The sequence below is a fragment of the Budorcas taxicolor genome, chromosome 5, assembly GCF_023091745.1.
Source record: "Budorcas taxicolor isolate Tak-1 chromosome 5, Takin1.1, whole genome shotgun sequence".
NCBI lineage: Eukaryota > Metazoa > Chordata > Mammalia > Artiodactyla > Bovidae > Budorcas > Budorcas taxicolor.
In genome coordinates this window covers 50418308-50443023 of record NC_068914.1, presented here as the reverse complement: position 1 = coordinate 50443023, position 24716 = coordinate 50418308, and the positions used below count along the sequence as shown (strand labels likewise).

General features: G+C 41.0%; 1 pseudogene; it reads right to left on the bottom strand.

Moving 5' to 3' along the window:
• Window positions 1-2364: 2364 nt before the first annotated feature.
• LOC128048075 (HAUS augmin-like complex subunit 8) lies at window positions 2365-23682 on the bottom strand (annotated as a pseudogene).
• Between the last annotated feature and the right edge of the window lie 1034 nt (window positions 23683-24716).

Sequence of the window (24716 nt, the reverse complement as noted above, 5' to 3'; positions counted from 1 at the left end):
TCCGCTATTTTTGGACATTTGAATTGTTTCTAGGTTTTTTTACAACAGACAGTTCTCAGTGGATGGTCTTGTACATAGATCCATGATGTGATGTGTGAGAGGACCCATAGGAGAGGTTCCCAGAAGCAGCATCGTAGTTCAAGTGCATCTGCGATTTTGATGGATGTTGGCAGATGTCCTTCCAGGCAGCCTGACCATTTTACCACTGTCTGGTACAGTGTGAGAGGGCCTGTTCCCTTCAATTTAAGTAATTGCGTGTAGCCAAATTTCTGCCTTTTTTTTGGTTTGTTTGTTTTTGTTGGTTTTGGTTAATCTAATGAAATGGTAGCTTAGGGTAGTTTTCATTTGTATTTCTCTCATTATTCTTTCCTCAGATAATAGAATATTCTTATTTTCCTTTGTTTTCATGATCTCTTGGAGAATTATGACACAGTGATGCAGGGGGAAAAACATCTTTTCAGGGGCTCCACTTTTGGGCTATAAGGACTTCATGAGACTCCAGGCTCTCTGCCATGTCCTTGTATGTTAGTTTATTACTTCATGTCTCCTTTTAGTGGTTAGTAATCATAATAATAACCAACCTTTATTGAGTATTTCTATACTAGGCATCATCCTAAGCACTTCATGTATTAACTCATTTACTCTTCAAAACAAAGCAAAAACAACTCTATGAAGGAGGGTTGCTGTAATCTCTGTATGTGGAAACTGAGACCCAGAAAGGTTAGTAACCTATCCAAGATCACAAAGACAGTCTGTCCTAGGGTAAACAGCGGTCCCATTTTACCTGGGATCATCTCAGTTTTATCACTGAAGTTCCCATATCCCCGAAATCCCTCATTCCTGGTACAGTTGATCACCCCAGTGATCAACTTTGCATATCACTACTAAACTCCTCTGAAGACCAAGGGACTTGTGTGCTTCTGAGCAGAGGAGTGGCAGAGGTGATGTTTTCACAGCAGTATGTGTAAGACTTAAATTGCAGTTTCTTAGTTTTATTCAATTAGACTGATGCCAAGGGGAGTAGGAAAAAAGAGGGGAAGGCCATTTCCTCTAATCAGATAGCATTAGAAATGGCCATGGAAGAGGGCAGTTAATGCAGTTACTGTCGTGAAAAACCCATGTGGAGATCTAGTAAATAATAATACTTGTCTTGTCACTGTGGTAAGTGAAAAATGTTCATGTGCTATCTCCATTACTCCTCCAAGTAGCCCTGTGTGATGGGTAGTAATATCACACCCATTTTACAGAGAAGAGGTTAAGAAACTTCCTGAAGGAAGGTCGGCTGATACTCATGTCTGCCTGCAGAGCCCATGCTTTAAAAACCATGATTTGTTGTTCAGCAGCTCAGTTGTGCCCGACTCTTTGCGACTCCATGGACTGCAGCACGCCAGGCTTCCCTGTCCTTTACCATCTCCCGGAGCTTGCTCAAACTCATGTCCATTGAATCGGTGATATTTTACCTGAATATAAGCACATATTTGATTTTTAACTGGGCCCTTAATGACTATCCGCAGGAAAGACACTCAGACAAGGAGAGTCTGAATCTTTGGGTTTGCTGCAAGAGATGCTGGTTTGTGTTTAAACAGAGCAGCTCATTGATGCAAAATGCCAACAGTGAGGAGTTCCACAGCTCTGGGGAGGATCTGAGGGAAGGAGGCCTTGTGTGAACTTGCCAACTCTGTGAAGAGCAGCCAGGGAGGTTCTGCTGTCTTTCTGCTGCCGGGAGTGGTGCTGAGTGTGTCTCCTTTCCTCTCTCTGGATTTAGGCACCTTTAGTATAAAATGAAGACAGTTGATTCTTATGTGCTTCAAAGATAATCTTTTGAAGACCCTTCTAGTTCTAAGATTCACGGCTATTCATACAACCCTGATTTTTCAAGCGACCTTATCTTTGAGGAAAACAAGGCCTCACTGTAAAGTCTGTATCAAGTGCATTGTATATATAAATTGCTGTAATTCAAGAATGAAGTTGGTTAGAGGCCTCTGGTAACAGAATTTCTAAAACAGCCTCCCAGATTGGGGTTGACATATTCACACTGCTGCTCCTGCCTTTTTTTTTTTTTTCATTGCAAAATAGTTTTTATTTGTTAAATTATCAAATGAGATTATCACACAAAAATAACTTATGGCTAGGCTAAGTGCATAAGGTGCTCAAGTTTTGAGAACATCACAGGTGGGTTGCTGCAGGTTCCCTGTGTCCCCGAAGAAGGGGCACTAAACGTGCTTCCTTCCCCACAGGGCACAGGAAGTTCCCCACTTGGATCAGGGACACGGCCCGCATGTGGAGTCATAGCTCTTCGTGGGCCTAGAGGCTCCTGACCTCTCCCCAAGTTTTTCCACCAGTAGCCTCCTTGGGATCAAAAGATCACCGGCTGGGGGCTTTGGGGCCCTGGGCCTCTTCCCAGGCCTCCTGGTTGACTAAGGCTGCCTCCTTACTTGCCCCGGCGGAGAGTTTCAGAACTTGGCTGAAGCTCCTTCGCAGCTCCAGGGGCTTCTGGGTCAACTCCCTGCGTTCCCTCATCAGGTCCAATGCCTTCGCCTTTTCTTCTGAGCTGCTGATGCCAAGTTATCCCAGCAGACGGCGTGTGGCCGTCCATTCCTGCTGCGACTTGTCTAAGAAGAGCTGCCTGTCGCCATCTGGGTGGACGGATTGCACGGGCGGCTCGTGCCGCACGGTGCCCAGGGCCGTCGCGCACGCTTTGTACTGTTCGGGAAGCGGCTGGCCACGGCCTCAAAGGGGCTCAGCACCGCGACCTAAGCGTCGGGGACATCCGCCAGCTCCCTCTTCCTCTGGCAGAGGAGAAGTCTGCGCTTCAGCTCCCAAGTCTTTTTCTGGAGTTTCTCCTTCTCTTTGCACGTTAATTGTAGGTTCTTTTCTGCCTGTTCTGTGTAGACAGGCTGTTCTCCATCTTCACCGTCAGCAGGGTCAGAAGGAGCGTGTGAGACTCCATCATTCCCATCGCTTTAGAGAGAGATCTGGGCTCTTTTTACTTGAGGCAGAAAATGATGACTCAGCTTTCTTTGACTTCTTTTAAAATTGCAGAGTCTTTAGGGCTTTCCTTGTGGCTCAGCTTGTGCCTGTCATGCGAGGGATGTGGGTTCAATCCCTGAATTGGGAAGATCCCCTGGAGAAGGAAAAGGCCACCCACTCCAGTATCCTGGCCTGGAGAATCCCATGGACTGTATGGGCCATGGGCTCGCAAAGAGTCAGACAAGAGTGAGCGACTTTCACTTTCGGACCACACTTTTAACATTAATGGCAGAGCGATCGAGGTCGGAGGAGGCATTGCCATGCCTCCAGCATGGTAGACTGCGAGTCACCTATGTCAACTCCACTGCCCTCTTTGCTCTTCTGGACTGGGCTGGGTTTTGTTCCACCTTCAGGCGTCTTCCCACAGGCCTTAGCTGTGTTTGACTCTCTGCTGTCTCAGGGACTGTAGCCCGCCAAGCTCCTCTGTCCATGGAGTTTTCCAGGCAAGAATACTGGAGTGGGCTACCATTTCCTACTCCAGTGGATCTTCCTGACCTAGGAATTGAACCGTGACTGTATACAAAATAGATAACTAATAAGAACCTACAGTATAGTATAGGGAACTCAATACTCTGTAATGACCTTGCGGGAAAAGAATCTAAAAAAGAGTGGCTATATGTATATGTACACCTGATTTACTTTGCTGCACAACGGAAACGAACACACCATTGTAAATCAACTATATTGCAATAAAATTTAATTAAAAAATAATAAAATGGTCTCCCAAAGATGCCCTGTCCCTGGTCCCTAGAACCCATGAATGTGATAAGATTGCTCTGCTTGTTATGTTACATTGCACAGTTGATCCTAAAATAAGGAGGTCATACAGGATTATCTGGTAGGCCCACTGTAATCACAGGAGCTCTTAGAAACAAAGAGCTTTCTTTGGCTGGTGGCAGATGAAGCCAAAGTAGGAGACAGGATAGTGGGAGAGATTAAAAGTGCAGAGGGGCACTGGACACAGCATTGTTGGCTTTGAGGATGGAAAAATACTCGTGCCAAGGGATGTGGGCAGCCTTTAGGAGGTGAGAACAGCTCCTGGCTGACAGCTGGTAAGGGACCAGGGACTTCAGTCCTACGACTGCAAGGAAATGATTTCAGCCAGTAGTTTGAATAAGGAAGTGAATTCTTCTCTAAAGCCACTAGACAACCTCCCAGCCTGAACACACCTTGATTTCAGTCTCTTGAGACCCTGATCGGAGAACCAGTGAAAGTGCACTTGATTTCTAACCTGCAGAACTGTAAGGTGATAAATGGGTGTTGCTATAAGCTGCTCAATTTGTGGTCTTTTGTTAGATCAACAGATAATCAATACATGTCCCCCCTCATCTTCTACCTTGAAAGTGAAGTGAAAGTGTGAGTTTCTCAGTCGTGTCCAAGTCTTTGTGACCCCATGGACTGTAACCCACCAGGCTCCTCTGTCCATGAAATTTCCCAGGCAAGAATACTAGAGTAGGTTGCGATTCCCTTCTCCAGAGGATCTTCCTGACCCAGGAATCAAACCTGGATCTCCTGCATTGCAGGTGGGTTCTTTACTGTCTGAGCCACCAGGAAAGCCCCTTAAATTAGAACCCAGCATGACCTGGGCTTACTTGTGGGTTATCCCACTTATGTGCTATCTTAACACCTGATCATGTCACATTGTATTGTCCTTGGCTGCTCATTACTTGTCTCTTCCATTGGGTTATAAAGCCCTTAAGGAGAATAGTGTGTCTCATTGTTGAAACTTGTATGCATATCTCAGGGCCTGATATATAGGGATTTCTCAACCAACACTTGAATGAAAATAAGATATTAACCTATTCCCAGCATGGTAGTTAGCATCCATGGATGCTTTTATTGTTATGTGGATTATACCAGAGACTTTTAATGACTTTCTTAAAAAAAAAAATCTCGTAATCAGAAACCTTGGCATCAAGGAAAACCACTGGTTGAAATGTAAAAGAGCAAATTTAAGCTCTGACTACTTTTCTAGCAAGCAGAGTATTTATGCTAATTTTATCAATTAATGTTTTCTCCAAAGCACTATTGCTTCAGGAAGCAAAATAACAGTAGCTATTACATACTAAAAACCAAGATGCAGGGCTAGCATAGCTATATAACTTTTCAGGATCAACCATTCTTACTAATTTTAATTGTCTTCAGTGCAGTGAATTCAGTTGTTATATTTTCTGGTTCCCAATAACCAAAAATGTTTTGACTCCATTTTTAAGTTTCAAAAAACTTTTAAAAAATGTCTGTTAGTTGAAAGGAGAACATAAGACTTATGGAAAATCCAGATTCTTTTTATTGGCCTAGAGTTGATGTGGAAACGTGGGGACAGAGCTGAAGTAGTAATAATGGAGTCCTAAGTGATTTGAGACTAAGATTAGAACTGGAATGATTGTTGTGAAGAGTCAAAATTATACCAGACGCTGGAGTTGAAAGAGTGAAGTAGTAATGGGAAAAGAAATATCAAGATCAATAGCTAAAAACAACAGGACTAAGGTTTTGAATGGCAGATTGGCGCTTGGTATATATCGTAAGAGTGAGTATTCTGTGTGGACATACAGCATATTAGTTATATCCTTAGGAAGCTCAAGTCCTAAACATGTATTAACTAGTCCTGAAGCACTGTGTGTGTGTGTGTGTGTGTGTGTGTGTGTGTAGGGTGAAAGACAGGCAATCCAGGCAATTCATGGAAAGGTGTCCATGCAAGTTGGAGCTGAGTGGGAAGATGTTTTTGAATGAAAAAACAAATTGTATATGGATACAAGTTGATTCCTGCTTCTTATAGTGAGTTCTACAGCTTTTATCTAAACAAATTACTCTTGACAAACTTGTGGACTAGAAGGAATGTTTTTGATGTCAAGTGTTATTTTTTGCTGTGGGAAAAAGAAGAGCTTTGGTAAAACTAGGGATGTGACTCTTGGGCTCAGTTCAGGAAAGTATATACCCCTCCCTGGAGCATAGCTCTCTCTAACACCTGCTCAGTTGGTGTTTCAGACTATTCTGTTACCCTAGTAGTACTCTACAGTGCTTCAGACCTGATGTTGAAATTTTTGAGGTTATCTCTGTAAATAATGAAGTCCCATCCTGTAGACTTCACCTCAGTGTGTGTTATGTCTAGTTGGAAAATCTATGGACATTGCACAACTTTCTTCTCTCCCTTTGGGTTTCTTCCAACACCAGTTCATGGCCCATTTTTCTTTTAAAAAATAGTTAGAAGGAGCTGAGTTTAGTTTTAATTGCAAAAATTGGTGCTTTCATGGGTAAACTTCACCAATATTATCGATCAGATGGAACTGTTTTTATTCCTGATAAAGAGTTAGGAGCCAGTGGTGTGAGAGCTTTAGCTGGAACTTTGAAATCTCTTAGGTCCTAGGAATAGGCTCAGAAAGCCAGATATTGGTCTTTTTCTCTCTGGGTACAGGGTTCATTTTTTATTTGTGCCAGAAGTTGTTCTTTGGTGTTTTAAATTCATGCTATTGTGCCTTGATTACAATAAGAACTTCATTGCTGTTAATTATTGATGAAGGGGATGATGGCAATGTAATCTCATGAGACCAGGTGCCTTAACAGGCTTTCAGCTTTGTTCCCCATTCCCACTCAACCCAGCATGGCTTTCTCCTGGTGTTTTCTATGTTATCAAGGTCTCAGATCATTAAAGAGAAATGCAAATTAAAAAAAAAAGCTTACCAGAAATTTTCCAGTGCCTGACTTCATAAAGTAACTGTCTTGTGGGATCCTTGGGCGCGACTCCGTGTCTGATTGGACACTTTTAACTGGAGACAAATCTCTCAGGTAGAATTAGTCTGTGCATGGTCGGTAACTGAAAGCATAGCTAGGGAATCTTAATATCTTGCTTTTGGGTTATTATTTACTGTAATATGTAAAATTTAACCACTTCAGTGTCTGATCTAAAAGGTAATCCACTATTTGCCAAATACTGTGTTAAATGTTGAAAACAGATCAGTAAAGAAAACAGACAAGTTCTCATAGCACTTATATTTTAATCAGAAAGACAGGATGTAATTAAATAAAGCAAGAGATAAGTACTATTAAGATAAAAAAGAAGCCGCTGTGAAGCAGAGGGGTTAGTCACTAAAGCATTGTGAATTCCTAAGAAGGTGGGTAAAAATATATCTATGATAATCATAATAAAATAAGGTACAGTAGTAGGGTGTATGGCTACAGACCTTTTGAGAAATTACTGTTTATTCCATTGCTTGCTTTTTCCTTCAGCTTTTCCTTTCATTCTTTTTTAAAGTTTTTCTATTTATCTTAGAATTGATCCAATCTAATTTCCTTCACTTAAGTTCAGTTCAGTTCAGTTCAGTCGCTCAGTCGTGTCCGACTCTTTGCGACCCCATGAATCGCAGCATGCCAGGGCTCCCTGTCCATCACCATCTCCCGGAGTTCACTCAGACTCCCATCCATTGAGTCCGTGATGCCATCCAGCCATCTCATCCTGGGTCGTCCCCTTCTCCTCCTGCCCCCAATCCCTCCCAGCATCAGAGTCTTTTCCAATGAGTCAACTCTTCACATGAGGTGGCCAAAGTACTGGAGCTTCAGCTTTAGCATCGGTCCTTCCAAAGAAATCGCAGGGTTGTGGCTCAGAGAAGTTACCTGACTTACTCTGGGTTTCGCAGCTAGTTATAGCTAATTATAAGTAGCTAATGTTCACCCCTGTGGATTTCCAATAAGTGGTGCATCTCTGTGCTTTTAATTTATAAAATTCCGATCTGGACTTTTATGGTCTCAGTAACGTTTCTCCTTCGCAATAGGTTTTTTTTTTAATTTTTATTTTAATAGTACTTATCACTTGCTTTATTTAATTATTGCCTGTCTTTCTAATTAAAATATAAATGCTACGAGAGTTTATCTATTTTCTATACTGACGTATCTCAGGATATCCTGATATATCACAAGTTCTCCGGGCTCCAGGGCTTAACCTTCTATTTAATACCTAATGACAATTTGCAGGCCCCCTTTGCACTCCCAAATTATCAAGAAGTCTAGCCTTTAATGGGCTGTCAACTCTGGCTTAGTGTTCTAGGCTTTTCTGTGGATGGACTCTGGAGATTTCACAACTGCTTGTCCTGGCTGCTGAGAATCTCTCAGTGTGGACACAGTTCACTTTCTCAGCCCTTCTAAGACCAGGCTACTAGTTTACAAAACTTTACCAATAATTTGAGAATGACAGGAGAGAATTACTCTGCAGAAAAGGAAAAGTAACCTGAAAGCTCGCTATCACTAGAGTTCACTGGTCAGGCCACTCAAACGAGGCCTCTTACTGTTCTCTGAATCTTTCACACTTTCTCTAAGCCCAGTCCTGCTATGATGTTGCAGGGGCCAGTTTAAGAAATCTGGTCAGGATTTGCTGGACGGATGCATAGAGGAGCCTGGCAGGCTACAGTCCACGGGGTTGCAAAGAGTCAGACTCGGCTGAGCGCATGGGTGCCTTCCCACATGGTGGCTTTGACCTGTCTCTCCTGCCTGGCCTAATGGCCCAGGCCATCGGGTCTTCGCTGGCTCTAGAGAGTTATGGAAGTCCCTTATTCTCCCAGAGAGCACTCAGTCCATGTTGATGACAACCTTTGACGAAAGCGTACAGAGTAGTTTACTCTTCATGGTCTCATGTTTTCCATGCTGGGCTTGAATTTAGGGTTTCTTTTCATGTAATCAAATGCTCTAAGAATTTTATCCAAGACCAAAGAGAATCCCTTGCCCACCCACTGTGAATGATGCCTCCACTTCCAGCTAAATTTTAAAAAATATAAAACTAGCAGAAAAAACGTGTTGGCATCTTTGAAATAACTATCTTACATACTTAATAACCAGCTATCAAATTTTCAGCCTTACCACGTCAGGTTTCTGAACAGCTTCTTATATAACCTCTAGAAATTCTCCATTTCTTCTGGGCCAGTTGCCTTCAGTCACCATCTTCAAAACTTGTTTCAGAACCCAATCATTTTTGGAAGTCTGGTTAGCCCTACATCCTTTTAATCAACACTTTCTTCTTAGCGCTTACGTGTTCAGTTTGTGTGAGGACATTTTGCCACATTTCATCATTTGTATGCGTGTAAACTCCCAGTTAGAACAAAGAACACATAGGCTTGCTTTAAAGACAGATACTTTAAGAACCCCTCTCTCTCTGTTTGACAACAATGCCTATTTAGTATTCAACAAATACAACATAGTCTTGTCAGACTGAAATCTATTGTTTACCCCCAAACACTGCCAAAGGCCTTATTAGGTTTACTGCCTTGCTCTTTCTGTTGTGACAGTGTCTTTCATTTCACCTTCCTACTGAATTTGTCCCAAGTTCAGTAGCCACTGCTTGTCATATGGATTTGGCCATGCCATTCAAGTAAAATGCCCATTCAAGAGGTTGTTTAATCTCACTCAACATGAGAAAATGTAATCTTCAAATTCCATACTATGATTTTCTATTGCATAGCCCAAAGGGGATATAGCATGCTGAAATTCCAGAGAGGGGACTGAAGCCAGGGTGTCGCATCAGCAGTGCTTTTTTTACGTGGGGGAGTGCTGGTGGTCTTAACTGGCAGCGCGTGCATGCATGCCCAGTCTACATCCAACCCTCGGTCAGACCATGGACTGTAGGCTGCCAGGCCCCTCTGTCCATTGGATTTTCCAGGCAAGGATATTGGAGTGAGTTGCCATTTCCAGCACTGGCAGTTCTCCCAATCCAGGATTGAACCCACGTTTCCCGCATCTCTGGCATTGCAGGCAGAATCTTTACTGTTGAGCTGCTGCTGCTGCTGCTGCTAAGTCACTTCAGTCGTGTCCGACTCTGTGTGACCCCATAGATGGCAGCCCACCAGGCTCCCCCGTTCCTGGGATTCTCCAGGCAAGAACACTGGAGTGGGTTGCCATTTCCTTCTCCAAAGGGAAGCCTAGCTAGATAGAAAGTGTGAAAGTGAAAGTCGCTCAGTCGTGTCCGACTCTTTCCGACCATGGACTATACAGTCCATGGAATTCTCCAGGCCAGAATACTGGAGTGGGTAGCCTTTTTCTTCTCCAGGGCATCTTCCCAACCCAGGAATCGAACCGGGGTCTCCTGCATTGCAGGTGGACTCTTTACCAACTGAGATTTCAGGGAACTGGGCAGAGGGAACTGTAATTAGAGATTGAAAAGGTGGTGGGGGGAAGTGTATATGCAAAAGAAGAATACCTACTGGTGGGTCTTCTTGAGAGAAGGAAGATGAGCTAAGGAAGGGAAGCCGAGAAACCTGGGCCGCTATAGCCTCAGGCCCCACTGTGGCCTGAAAACACCCAACACGCAAGGAGGAGGTGGAGCGATGGAGTCAAGAAGTGAGGACTAAATTTCGCAGGTCCACACTGAGATGGAGAAGTGGCTGAACTCAGTGTCTGTGTTATTGAAATTTTTTAAGTCAATAAAATAAAATGGTAACATATCTAATAAATGTCCTTACCCACTCCAGTGCTTAGCCCCACTCCACCTTTTTTGAATACCCTGTAAAAATTCAAGGAACTTTGATTTTCCAGTGTTTGGATTCATAATTATGCTATCTGATAGTTATATTACTTACTCTAAGGTTTTTCTTATAAGAAGGATATATATCTCTGATTAGGAATAAAATTAATTCATGATAGAAATCTAAGACCTACACATCTACAGTGGTTTTAGTGTTAAGCAAAACTACTTCTCTGCGTGTCAAAACATGTGCTATACCTAATTGATGCAATTGACACATAGCTAACAGAATCCAGAAATCTATTTAGAGCCAAATACTTTAGGTTCTGGCTTTGCCTGGTGGCTCAGTGGTAAGAATCCGCCTGCAATGCAGGAGACATGGGTTCGATCCCTGGGTCAGGAAGATCCCCTGGAAGGAGGACTCAGCAACCCACTCCAGTCTTCTTGCCTGGAGAATCCCATGGACAGAGGGGACTGGCGGGCTGCGGTCCGTGGGGTTGCAAAGAGTCAGATACAACTGAAGCAATGAAGCATGCTAGCATCTTAGGTTCCAACCCCACCTCTACTCTTACTTAACTTAGTCATGTGAGTTCCTTAGCCTCTTGAAGTCTCCTTTCCCGTTTTAAATGAGACTGGTGATAAAAGTATTTATCTTATAGGAGTGCTGAGAGTTTAAAGGGCTTCCCTGGTGGCTCAGACAGTAAAGTGTCTGTCTACAATGCTAGAGACCTGGGTTCGATCCCTGGGTCAGGAAGATCCCCGGGAGAAGGAAATGGCAACCCACTCCAGTACTATTGCCTGGAAAATTCCATGGACAAAATGAGTCAATATGTATAAACGCTCATAGAAGAATGCCTGGCATACAGTGCCAAATAAATGTTCATTATTATTTTAATTATACTCCTGTTTTCTTCTTTTGCAGTGAGTTCATGTGTGAGGTGTTTAAAGGTGTAGATTTCATTGTTAATCAACTTTACAAAAAAAGCTGAACTTTTTTTTTCTTAAGAATATATGCGTTTGTCCTATGGCTGATTCATGTTGATGTTTAACAGAAAACAACAAAATTCTGTAAAGCAATTATCCTTTAATTAAAAAAAATAACTAAAAAAAAAAAGAAAAGAATGTGTATGCCCAGCAGTGGGATTGCTGGGTCGTATGGGAATTCTATTTCCAGTTTTTTTAGGAATCTCCACACTGTTCTCCATGGTGGCTGTACTAGTTTGCATTCACACCAACGGTGTAAGGGGGTTCCGTTTTCTCCGCACCCTCTCCAGCATTTATTGTTTGTGGACTTTTTGATAGCGGCCATTCTGACTGGTGTGAGATGGTACCTCATTGTGGTTTGCGTTTCTCTGATAATGAGTGATGCTGAACATCTTTTCATGTGTTTGTTAGCCATCTGTTTGTCTTCTTTGGGGAAATGTCTGTTTAGTTATTTGGTCTATTTTTTGATTGGGTCATTTATTTTTCTGGAATTGAGCTGCAGGAGCTGCTTGTATATTTTTGAGATCAATTCTTTGTCAGTTGCTTTGTTTGCTATTATATTCTCCCATTCTGAAGGCTGTCTTTTCACCTTGCTTAAAGTGTCCTTCATTGTGCAAAAGCTTTTAAGTTTAATTAGGTCCCTTGGACTGCAAGGAGATCCAACCAGTCCATTCTGAAGGAGATCAGCCCTGGGATTTCTTTGGAAGGAATGATGCTAAAGCTGAAACTCCGGTACTTTGGCCACCTCATGTGAAGAGTTGACTCATTAGAAAAGACTTTGATGCTGGGAAGGATTGGGGGCAGGAGGAGAAGGGGACAACAGAGGATGAAATGGCTGGATGGCATCACTGACTCATTGGACATGAGTCTGAGTGAACTCCGGGAGTTGGTGATGGACAGGGAGGCCTGGCGTGCTGCAATTCATGGGGTCGCAGAGTCGGACATGACTAGCAACTGAACTGAACTGAGGTCCCATTTGCTTATTTTTGCTTTTATTTCCATTACTCTGAGAGGAGGGTCATAGAGGATCCTGCTGTGATTTACTGAGGAAACCAGAACTGAAAGAGACGTGTACCCCAGCGTTCATCTCAGCACTGTTTACAATAGCTAGGACATGAAAGCAACCTAGATGTCCATCGGCAGACAAATGGATGAGAAAACTGTGGTACATATACACAATGGAATATTACTCAGCCATTAAAAAGAATGCATTTGAACCAGTTCTAATGAAGTGGATGAAACTGGAGCCTATTATACAGAGTTAAGTAAGTCAGAAAGAAAAACACCATTTTGAGTTTATTTTCGTGTGCGGTGTTAGAAAGTGATCTAGTTTCATTAGAACTGCCTTATGACCCAGCAATCCCACTGCTGGGCATACACACCGAGGAAACCAGAATTGAAAGAGACACGTGTACCCCAATGTTCATCGCAGCACTGTTGATAATAGCCAGGACATGGAAACAACCTAGATGCCCATCAGCAGATGAATGGATAAGAAAGCTGTGGTACATATACACAATGGAGTATTACTCAGCCGTTAAAAAGAATTCATTTGAATCAGTTCTGATGAGATGGATGAAACTGGAGCCGATTATACAGAGTGAAGTAAGCCAGAAAGAAAAACACCAATACAGTATACTAACACATATATATGGAATTTAGAAAGATGGCAGTGATGACCCTGTATGCAAGACAGCAAAAAAGACACAGATGTGTATAGCGGACTTTCGGACTCAGAGGGAGAGGGAGAGGGTGGGATGATTTGGGAGAATGGCATTGAAACATGTATACTATCATGTAAGAATCGAATCACCAGTCTATGTCCGATGGAGGATATAACATGCTTGGGGCTGGTGCACGGGGATGACCCAGAGGGATGTTGTGGGGAGGGAGGTGGGAGGGGGGTTCATGTTTGGGATCGCATGTACACCCGTGGTGGATTCATGTCAATGTATGGCAAAACCAATACAGTATTGTAAAGTAAAATAAAGTAAAAATAAAAATTAAAAAAATAATAATAAAATAAAATGATTGATGGAAAAAATAAATAAATACAAGGAAAAAAATCTTGAAAATGGTCTAGGACTTTTAGTTTGTATCTTGTGCTCAGAGTTGCTTTTTTATTGAATAAAAACATATTCCCTGCTATTAACATTGATCTAAATTTATATAATGACATTAATTATATGTATTTCTAAATGATATCCTAAAAAACACTAGAACTTTTATGTTACTCAGATAAATAAGCTAGAGAACTTTTGTAACATGGCACTGTACCTTTTTCAAAAGCTATTGTTATAGTCAGTGTTAGAAGTTTCATGAATAAAATCTTTTTTGTTTTTCAAAAAAAAAAAAGAAAAACACCAATACAGTATGTTAATGCATATATATGGAATTTAGAAAGATGGTAACGATGACCCTATATGTGAGACAGCAAAAGAGACTGAGGTGTAAAGAACAGACTTTTGGACTCTGTGGGAGAAGGCAAAAGTGAAGTGGAGTAGCTCAGTCATGTCCGACTCTTTGCAACCCCAGGGACTGTAGCCTACCAGGCTTCCTCCCTCCATGGGATTCTCCAGGCAACAGTACTGGAGTGGGTTGCTATTTCCTTCTCCAGGGGATCTTCCTGACCCAGGGATTGAACCCAGGTCTCCTGCATGGCAGGCAGACACTTTAACCTCTGAGCCACCAGGGTGGGATGATTTGGGAGAATGGCATTGAAACATGTATATTACCATGTGTGAAACAGGTTGCCAGCCCAGGTCCAATGCATGAGACAGGGTGCTCAGGGCTGGTGCACTGGGATGACCCAGAGGGATAGGATGGGGAGGGAGGTGGGAGGGGGGTTCAGGATGGGGGACACATGTACACCCATGGCTGATTCATGTCAGTGTATGGCAAAACCACTACAATAGTGTAAAGTAATTAGCCCCCAATTAAAATAAATTAATTTAAAAATGTGTATGTTGAATACATATGGATGCATGTGTGTATATGTATTTGTGCACATACATATGGTGATGTTTAAGTGTCTGCTTGCTTATTTTCACAATACTCAATAATGGATTGAATTTTCTTTTTTGGTAATTCTGAAAATATTCTACCCATGGGGCAAGTTCTTTCTCAAATTAACCACCATGGATGGAATGTAATTCAAATGTGGGAGCAATTTCAATGAAGGTGTGAGCCCACAGACTTCCTTTTATATTAGGGCCAAAGGAACAATTTGATTTTCTCTTTGTTATGTTTCAAATGCATCTCAAACTGTACTGGGAATATCACTGTAAAATAAAGAGGCTCTTGCAATTCAGCACCTCCTACACACAGCTAATTAAACAGAATGAGAGGCAAGGAGCAGACAAGAATCAAGCTCATAAATATTACATGTTTTTATTAATAACATACAAATGAGCTTAATTAAAACTGCCTTTTCTATGAGTAACAATCTCACACACAGTTTGTTCCCTTGTCCAGGGAGTGAGTGAAAGTGTCCTGGAATTTTAATATGAGGAGATTCCTTTTGGCTTAACAGACTTCTCTAGTCTCTATTTTTTAGTCTTTCAGAAAAACTGTAGCTATTTTCCCAGTTTCTAGGATCCAAGTGATGAAATGAAAGACCCGCTTTCCTCTGAGCTCTAGATAACTCTTGCCGCTTGAAACCTTTCAAATCAAATCCGTATAATTCACAAAGGTCTCATTTGGGTCTCTGTATATCATCTATTCTCATTGACCTCTTATTGTACTGACTCAGATTTGCGATTATATGTTTTCCTGTGATTATCTTTATTTTATTTTTAAAAATTTTGGTTTTGACTGCACTGGGTCTTTCTTGCTGTGCAAGGGCTTTCTCTAGTTGCAGTGAGAGGGGGCTATTCTCTAGTTACGGCATGTGGGTTTCTTGCAGTGGTTTCTTTTGTTGCAGAGCATGGGCTCTAGGGTGTTTGGACCTCAGTTCTAGCTTGGGCATAGTGGAAACTTCCTGGATTAGGGACTGAACTTGTGTCACCTGCCACCCAAATCCCCTGGCTACCATATTCTTAACCACTGAACCACCAGGGAAGTCCCTGTGATTGTTTTTAAAAAGTCTCTTTGCCTCCTGAGGTACAAGCTCCTGAGATCAAGGACTCTGTGTATCTTGTTCACATTTCATTTCCAGTGCTAAGCTCCCCTCTGATGTGTGGTTGGTTCTTTGTGATTTGGTGTGTGTGTGTGTTAGGATTTTGTAGCTGATTCTTTTTTTATAATTGCAAAATAATTGACGCACAATACAATTTAAATTTTGACGTGCATATTTTCATGTGTTTTGACAAACATGGAGTCATGTAGTTTTTATCAGGATCAAGATAAAGAACAGTTTCATCACTTTTAAGGTTCTCTCCTTCCTCTGTGCCATCAATCCCTTACTTTGCTTTCATCCCCAGCTCCTGGAAATCAATTTGTTTTCTGTTCTTATAGTGTTGCCTTTTCTAGAATATCATAGAAATGGTCTCATACAGTGGGTAGTCTTTTGTGCCTGTCTTCTTTCCCTTAGCATAATGCTTTTGAAATCTGTCCATGTTGTTTTGTATATTAGTAATTTGCTCCTTTTTAAAATTGAGAAGAAATAGATTCTTAATAATTATTTGTTGACTATGTAAAAAGGAATACAGATCTAGAAGAAACATCTGCTAACAGATTAATTGAGAAATTGTAAGCATCTTTATCCAAAGGAATTGCTGATTGCCTGGATAATACGTCAATTATCTTTTAATGGTAATCGTAGGTTTTAATACTAGGTCTTGTTTTTATCTTTAGATTTCTTAATGGAGTAGTTTTCCGGGATAATTAGAATATTTAAGTACCATCCCTAGTGGAAATGAAGTCATTTTCTGTTTCTGTTACCATGGACTTAGCATCTGGATATTGTTCCATGAAATCTCCAGCAGGGTACCTGCCATACACATGAGGGAGGCTCTTATCTTCAGTGTGGATTATTGGGCATTGAACTTTCAAAGTAAAAATTGAATGTTTCAGCTAAAAAGGTGTGATGATAATTATTTTATTTGGATGTTTGAGAGGAGAATTTAAAATAGATTGTTTGCCCAAGCTTAGCCTTAGAAAAATAAAAAATTTATATTGGATCCTTCCTAAAAATTTTATCTTGAATCCTCAAAGAGTATTTTCCTCATAGTTACCTGGACCATAACAAGGAGAACTTTGATATTTTGAGGAGTGCTGAGTCACTGAGATGAGAGGAAAATCAGGTCTGTCTTTTCTAATGACATAAAAGGTCAAGGAGAGACAAAATGTAAAAGGAGAGAGGATGAGATGAAGAATTAGATGTGGAATCTGTATATTAGTCAAGTGATTTAACCTCTTGTGACAGTGATATTCTCTGATAAAACTGGGGTAAGTCATGAAATCCTGCCTGTCTCTCAGGTTGCTGATTTTTTTTTTTTTTTTTTTTTACATTTTCAGTGTTATTACAAATGCAGCTAGCAACTACATTCTCTTAGATTGCCTCCTCTTTTCCTAGAGACAGTCCTGTATGATATCTGAACATGTTGCCCTCTCCTCTAACTCAGCTGTAGAAATCACTGTGGGGAAAACTCTTCATTTACTTGTTTGCATAAATGTCTCCATCAGCACATAGGAATCTTTTTCTTAATTTTTATTTTCAGTATATTAAATTTATTCATAAAAACATTCTAAAATTGTACAATTTTTCCTTTCCAACAAAGTATAATAAAACATATTATTATGTTTTTATTATAAACAGAATACTTGACATCTACAATTCAAAATCAAATTAACAGAATATTGAATATTTGCAAAACTGTATTTTTTTAAAGTATAAAATTACATGCAATTTTGTAGAATTCACATAAAAGGATGGCTCAATAATGTGAGAATTTTCCTTCATTCCTAAAAAGAAAATGTGTCCGTTGGAAGCTGTGAAGATTCTTGAGTACAAGAGGAAGAAGGTATAGAAATCTTGTTATTAAAAAAAAAAATTTGATTTTAACTCAAAATGGATATGTGGCAATATACAAGTTAGTCTGTGGAAGTCTCTGCATTTGGTATGGAAAATGATTAAATGCATGGTAATTTTCATAGTATCTTTCTTGTTTACTTATTATCTACCAGGCCCTATGCTAAGATGTGACATGCATTATCTCATTTAACCTTCACTCCCAATTATAGGGGCTGCTGCTGCTGCTAAGTTGCTTCAGTCGTGTCCGACTCTGTGCGACCTCAGAGACGGCAGCCCACCAGGCTCCCCTGTCCCTGGGATTCTCCAGGCAAGAACACTGGAGTGGGTTGCCACTTCCATTTCCAATGCATGAAAGTGAAAAGTGAAAGTGAAGTCGCTCAGTCGTGTCCTACTCTTAGCGACCCCATGGACTGTAGCCCACCAGGCTCCTCCGTCCATGGGATTTTCCAGGCAGAGTACTGGAGTGGGGTGCCATTGCCTGCTCCACAATTATAGGGGACTAGAATGCAAAAGTAGGAAGTCAAGAAGCATTTGGAGTAACAGGCAAATTTGGCTTTGGAGAACAGAATGAAGCAGGGCAAAAGCTAATAGAGTTTTGCCAAGAGAACACACTGGTCATAGCAAACACCCTCTTCCAACAACACAAGAGAAGACTCTACACATGGATATCACCAGATGGTCAACACCGAAATCAGATTGATTATATTCTTTGCAGCCAAAGATGGAGAAGCTCTATTCAGTCAGCAAAAACAAGACCGGAAGCTGCCTGTGGCTCAGATCATGAACTCCTTATTGCCAAATTCAGACTTATACTGAAGAAAGTAGGAAAAACCGCTAGACCATTCAGGTATGACCTAAATCAAATCCCTTATGATTATACAGTGGAAGTGAGAAATAGATTTAAGGGCCTAGATCTGATAGATAGGGTGCCTGATGAACTATGGAATGAGGTTCGTGACATTGTACAGGAGACAGGGATCAAGACAATCTCCATGGAAAAGAAATGCAAAAAAGCAAAATGGCTGTCTGAGGAGGCCTTACAAATAGCTGTGAAAAGAAGAGAAGCGAAAAGCAAAGGAGAAAAGGAAAGACATAAGCATCTGAATGCAGAGTTTCAAAAAATAGCAAGGAGAGATAAGAAAGCCTTCCTCAGTGATCAATGCAAAGAAATAGAGGAAAAGAACAGAATGGGAAAGACTAGAGATCTCTTCAAGAAACTTAGAGATACCAAGGGAACATTTCATGCAAAGATGGGGTCGATTAAGGACAGAAATCGTATAGAGCTAACAGAAGCAGAAGCTATTAAGAAGAGGTGGCAAGAATACACAGAAGAACTGTACAAAAAAGGTCTTCATGACCCAGATAATCACGATGGTGTGATCACTCACCTAGAGCCAGATATCCTGGAATGTGAAGTCAAGTGGGCCTTAGAAAGCATCACTACAACAAAGCTAGTGGAGATGATGGAATTCCAGTTGAGCTGTTTTGAATCCTGAGAGATGATGCTGTGAAAGTGCTGCACTCAATATGCCAGCAAATTTGGAAAACTCAGCAGTGGCCACAGGACTGGAAAAGGTCCGTTTTCATTCCAATTCCAAAGAAAGGCAATGCCAAAGAATGCTCAAACTACCGCACAATTGCACTCATCTCACATGCTAATAAAGTAATCTCCAAAATTCTCCAAGCCAGGTTTTAGCAATATGTGAACCATGAACTTCCAGATGTTCAAGCTGGTTTTAGAAAAGGCAGAGGAACCAGAGATCAAATTGCCAACATCCGCTGGATCATTGAAAGGGCAAGAGAGTTCCAGAAAAACATCTATTTCTCCTTTACTGACTATGCCAAAGCCTTTGACTGTTTGGATCACAATAAACTGTGGAAAATTCTGAAAGAGATGGGAATACCAGACCACCTGACCTGCCTCTTGAGAGACCTATATGCAGGTCAGGAAGCAACAGTTAGAACTGGACATGGAACAACAGACTGGTTCCAAATAGAAAAAGGAGTACATCAAGGCTGTATATTGTCACCCTGCTTATTTAACTTATATGCAGAGTACATCATGAGAAATGCAGGGCTGGAAGAGGCACAAGCTGGAATCAAGATTGCCGGGAGAAATATCAAGAACCTCAGATATGCAGATGACAGCACCCTTATGGCAGAAAGTGAAGAGGAACTAAAAAGCCTCTTGATGAAAGTGAAAGAGGAGAGTGAAAAAGTTGGCTTAAAGCTCAACATTCAGAAAACAAAGATCATGGCATCTGGTCCCATCACTTCATGGGAAATAGATGGGGAAACAGTGGAAACAGTGTCAGACTTAATTTTTTTGGGCTTCAAAATCACTGCAGATGGTGATTGCAGCCATGAAATTAAAAGACGCTTACTCCTTGGAAGGAAAGTTATGAACAGCCTAGATAGCATATTAAAAAGTAGAGACATTACTTTACCAACAAAGGTCCGTCTAGTGAAGGCTATGGTTTTTCCAGTGGTCCTGTATGGATGTGAGAGTTGGACTGTGAAGAAAGCTGAGCACTGAAGAAGTGATACTTTTGAACTGTGGTGTTGGAGAAGACTCTTGAGAGTCCCTTCGGCTGCAAGGAGATCCAACCAGTCCATTCTAAAGATCAGTCCTGAGTGTTCATTGGAAGGACTGATGCTAAACCTGAAACTCCAGTACTTTGGCCACCTCATGTGAAGAGTTGACTCATTGGAAAAGACCCTGATGCTGGGAGGGATTGGGGGCAGAAGGAGAAGGGGACGACAGAGGATGAGATGGCTGGATGGCATCACTGACTCGATGGACATGAGTTTGAGTAGACTCTGGGAGTTGGTGATGGACAGCGAGGCCTGGTGTGCTGCGGTTAATGGGGTTGCAAAGAGTCGGACACGACTGAGCAACTGAACTGAACTGAACATTCCTCTATAAATGACAGAAATGGTAGAGGCCTAGTAGGCATTGAAGAGATCAAGAAGAGATGGAAAGAATATGCAGAACTTACAAAAAAGACATTAATGAACTGATAACTATGATTGTGTGGTCAGCTACCTGGAGCCAGACATTCTGGAGAGTGAAGTCAAGTGGGCCTTAGGAGCCACTGCTGTTAATAAAGCTAGTGGATGTGATGGAATTCCAGAACTATCCCAAACCCTAAAGGATGATGCCATCAAGGTGTTGCATTCAATATATCAGCAAATCTGGAAGAGCCCTCAGTGACCAGAGAACTGGAAAAGGTCAATCCTCATCTCAGTTTCTAAGAAGGGTAGTACTAAAGAACGTGCTAGCCATTGAACAATTGCACTCATCTCCCATGCTAGTAAGGTCATGCTTAAAATCTCTCATGCTAGGTAGGCTTCAGAATTATGTGAACCAAGAGCTTCCTGATGTCCAAGCTGGGTTTAGAAAAGAAAGAGGAACCAGAGATCAAATTGCCAGCATTCACTGAAACATAGAGAAAGCTAGGGAATTCCAGAAAAACATCAACCCCTGTTTCATTGACTATGCTAAAGCCTTTGACTGTGTGGATCATAACAAACTGTGGAAAGCTCTTAAAGAGATGGGAATACTAGACCATTTTACCTGTCTCCTGAGAAACCTGTATATGGGTCAAGAAGCAATAGTTTGAACCCTGTATGGAACAACTGATTGATTCAAGCTTGAGGAAGGAGTATGGCAGGGCTGCCTGCTATCACCCTGTTTGTTTAACCTATACACTGAGCACATCATGAGAAATGCCGGGCTGGATGAGTTACAACCTGGAATCAGGAGAGGCGGGAGAAACATCAGCAACCTCAGATATGCAGATGATACCACTCTAACAGCAGAAAGCAAAGAAGAACTAAAGAGCCTGTTGATGAGGGTGAAGGAGGAGAGTGAAAGAGCTGGGTTATAACTAAATATTAAAAAAATAACTAAGATCATGGCATCCGGCCCCATTACTTCATGGAAAACAGAAGGGGAAAAGGTGGAAGTAGTGACAGATTTCCTCTTCTTGGATTCTAATATCACTGTGGATATTGACTGCAGCCATGAAATCAGAATTCGATTGCTTCTTGGCAGGGAAGCCGTGAAAAACCTACACGGTGTGTTGAAAACCAGAGACATCACTCTGCTGACAAAGGTCCATGTAGTCAAGGCTCTGGTCTTCCTAGTGATCACGTACGGTTGTGAGAGCTGGACTGTAAAGAAGGCAGAATGTCAAAGAATTGATGCCTTCACACTGTGGTGCTGGAAAAGACTCCTGAAAGTCTCTTGGACAGCCAGGATATCAAACCAGTCAGTTTTAAGGGGAATCGACTCTGAAAACTCATTGGAAGGACTGATGCTGGAGTTGAAGCTCCAGTATTTTGTTCATTTGATGTGAACAGCTGACTCACTGGGAAAGTCCCTGATGCTGGCAAAGATTGAGGGCAGAAGGACAAGAGGGCATCAGAGGATGAGATGACTGTTTGGCATCACTGATGCAATGGACATGAACCTGGGCAAACTTTGGGAGATGGTGAGGGACAGGGCGGCCTGGTGTGCTGCAGTTCATGAGGTCACAAAGAATTGGACACAATTGGGTGACTGAAAAACAGCAACAACAGCAACAACAACAAACACAGTTCTTTACGGTAGATAGAGTATTGGCTATATTTCATAGATGAGGAAACTGGGATTTCCCTTTTCTTACTTACTGGTTTTCTGTCTGGTTGTTCTAGTTTTAGCTGGCTTTCATGGTTACCATTATTGTGAGGTTGTTGGTTTTCAAAGCTACTTCAGGGCTATGGCAAGTGGAATGGGAACAGGGCAAATTAAAACTCCAGAAAGTTTGCTATTCTTCTCAAGATTCAGCTATTTTTTGTTGTTGAATAAATGCTCTCTGCAAACTGTTGTTAGCCTTCCGCTAATTTTCAGAGTTCTGAAAGTGTTTGGTTTTGATAAAATTTTTCATGTTCTCATTAAAGCAGATTTTGGAGGTTCTTATTTCACCAATCCCACTAATGTCCTAGGGACTGATAGTTCTTAGCATTAGAGATGATGGCTCATCTGATCCATTTCTTTAAAAAAATTTCAAAAATACATTATAAATATACAAATACATTGTGAATAATGTAGCATTGATCAGAATGTAATTGAGGACCATCTCCATCAGAACACCTGGAAATTTATTAAGATGCAAATTAGTGAACCACCTCAATCCTCTTAAACCATCTTCTGTAAAGAGAGAACCCTAACCCTGTATTTTCACAAACTCTCAGGTGACTGATGTATATGTTCAAACTAAAATTGAAAAATCACTTCCATATAGTGTTTTACAATTGACATAATTCAGTATTCAGATACTAGATATTGAGTTGTAAGATTGATTTCAAACATCTTAAAATTCAGCAACAGGAATTTTGGCAGATAACCACTTTCCTTCATGTTTACATTTATCAGTGATATTTCAACATTGCCTCTACATAAGTATATCATGAAAATGTCTAAGAGTTGGATTATTAAGCCCTATTGTCTGCTGGGGGTTCAGGGCTTTCACTTTGTCACTTAATTCTGAAAGGTCTTATGTTTTATCCTTATTTTAAAGGTTTAGAATTTCTTCAGGGTCATATGGTTAACAAAATGGAAGAATTGGGGTTTAAAAGGCATATCCCTGACCCTAAATTCCATACTTTTTCTCCTTTACTTTCCTGGTTCTCTTAAGCTACAACTCTATCAGACATTTCTTCCTTGAGCATAATGATTATTTTGCCAGTAGATTCACAACCCTATTCATTTCGATTCTTAAAAAAAAAAACAAAAAAAACTTCAGGATATTCAATGTCTTTCTTATCTCTGTATTGCAATCTAACATGTCTTAGTCTGAAAGTTATGGAATAATTGGCAAATAGAGTGACTTGTTTGGCACAGACGTGAAATGCGGTATGCACTGAGCAAGGAGGTTAAATGATTTGGAACTTCTGTGTGGGCCAAGGGCTGAATTTCATAGCAGTCCTAAAATGAAGGTGAAAGAAAGGAATTGGGGCCCTTAAGCAAACCAAATCAAATTAGTTCAAAGAAAAGGAAATGACTTTCCAGATTAATAGAGATGAGCTGGCCTGTACATGCTGAACACCCTCATATTTTTCAATGACTATATGTAATTTTCTCAAGGCTGTGGGCAATGGGTGTATATTTTAAAAGATGATTTCAGATGAACAAGTTTTCTCATTGAGCTGGTCAGCATTTTCTGATGTTACAGTGCTCTTTCTCAGAATTCTGGATTGGGTTCACCATGTGTCGAAAAGACAGTGCATGGCACAGAGGGGTGCCCTGTAGCCCCAGATGGGACCTGGAAAACTGGCTGACCTCACTTTTAGAGCTGGCAGCTTCGTTTTGATCTCACTGTGTGTCTGTACAAAATTCCTCAGATCATTTATGTAGCATAGAGGACTTGAGAGAAGTCCAGCTCTGTTAAATTAATTTTGTATTCTGCATTTTATTAGATTCGTTTATGTACAGGTATGTATTTCTTAGTAGATGTTAATTATTAGATAAATACACTCAGAACTCATTGAAAACAGGGATGTTTCTCTTTCAGCCTTGTCATATCAAAATCTAACACAATGTTCTCAAGCTTAGTAGGCACTCAGGATGTTTGGGGAGGGAATAAAATGTTGGAATCAACGAGATGTAGATTAGGAAATTGTTTATCTCATCTGTTCTCACTGTATTGCTTTATTTGAAAATAGATTAAAATAGAGATAATAATTCAGTAAGTATAAGGGTAAAGAATAACAACAACAATGAAAAAAATCCCTGTACCATTTAGTGTAAGAAAAGGAATGTTGTAAGTAACTTTGAAGTCTCGAGTCCAAACTCTTTCTCCTTCACTGTATGCCCCCCCACCAGGGGTGACTACCATTCTAAACTTTGAGTGTTATCATTCAGTCTGGTTGCTTTTACATGAGAAATAAGTGTGCCTGTTATTATTAAAACATTGCTTTTGTGTGTGTGGAAAGGATAAGATTAATTTCTGTTTAAAGCAACAATAATCATTGTTGACGGGCTGGAAGTCCATAAGGGGAAGATATAAAGGTCAAACAGGCTCATCTGCTCAAAATATATGCAAATCTTGAGTTTCCATAGCCTTTCATCACAGGAGTGAATAATACGGGAATTTCAGATTCCTTAGTGGGAAGAGCAAAGGAGAGATTTTTGGCAGGGGGCTGCTCCTAGTGTCCCTGTATATTCCCGCTGAAACTCATGCTGCTCACGTTATTAAGACTCTTCAGTGGCTGGAGACACGTTGCTTCTGAGAAGTGTGAGCC